The following is a 603-nucleotide window of genomic DNA, read 5'->3' as shown; positions in this document are numbered from 1 at the left end:
CTGCTGTCGGCTCCTGTAGGCCCCTCTAGCATGGTCTCGGCTGCTCTGGGGTACCTCGGCCCCTCTCGGCTCCTCTAGGCTTCTCTCGGCTCCTCTCGGATGCTGACAGGCCTGCGGCGGCTGGTTTCGCCTCGCGGGCGGAGATTACCCGAGGTTCCCCGAGATTTGACAGGCGTGCGGCGGCGGGTTTTACCTCGCGTGCCGCCGCTGGCGTGTCGCTGCCTGGGAGGAGATGAGCTTGGGTCTGTGCGACGGCTGCAACAAGGCCGGCGCGTGGGGGGGAGGAGGCGGCGGCGGAGGAGGAGGAGCAGCAGCAGCGCGTTCCGGAGCCGGGGCGGCGGCTGCGGAGGGCGGCGGCCGCGCCTCGCTGCGCGCGGAGCGAGCGGCGCGCAACGAGCGCGAGAACTGGGAGATGAGTGGGAGATTATAGGGAGATGTGGGGGAGATGTGAGGGAGATGTGGGAGGATGGGCGGTCAACGAGCGCGAGATCTGGGAGATGAGTGGGAGATGTGGGGGAGATTTTAGGGAGATGTGGGAGGATGGGCGCGCAACGAGCGCGAGATCTGGGAGATGTGAGGATGTCGGGGAGAGAGGGGGAGACG

The sequence above is a fragment of the Emiliania huxleyi genome (genome assembly GCF_000372725.1).
Source record: "Emiliania huxleyi CCMP1516 unplaced genomic scaffold EMIHUscaffold_3, whole genome shotgun sequence".
In the NCBI taxonomy this organism is placed as follows: domain Eukaryota; phylum Haptophyta; order Isochrysidales; family Noelaerhabdaceae; genus Emiliania; species Emiliania huxleyi.
Note: the sequence above shows the minus strand (reverse complement) of the source record.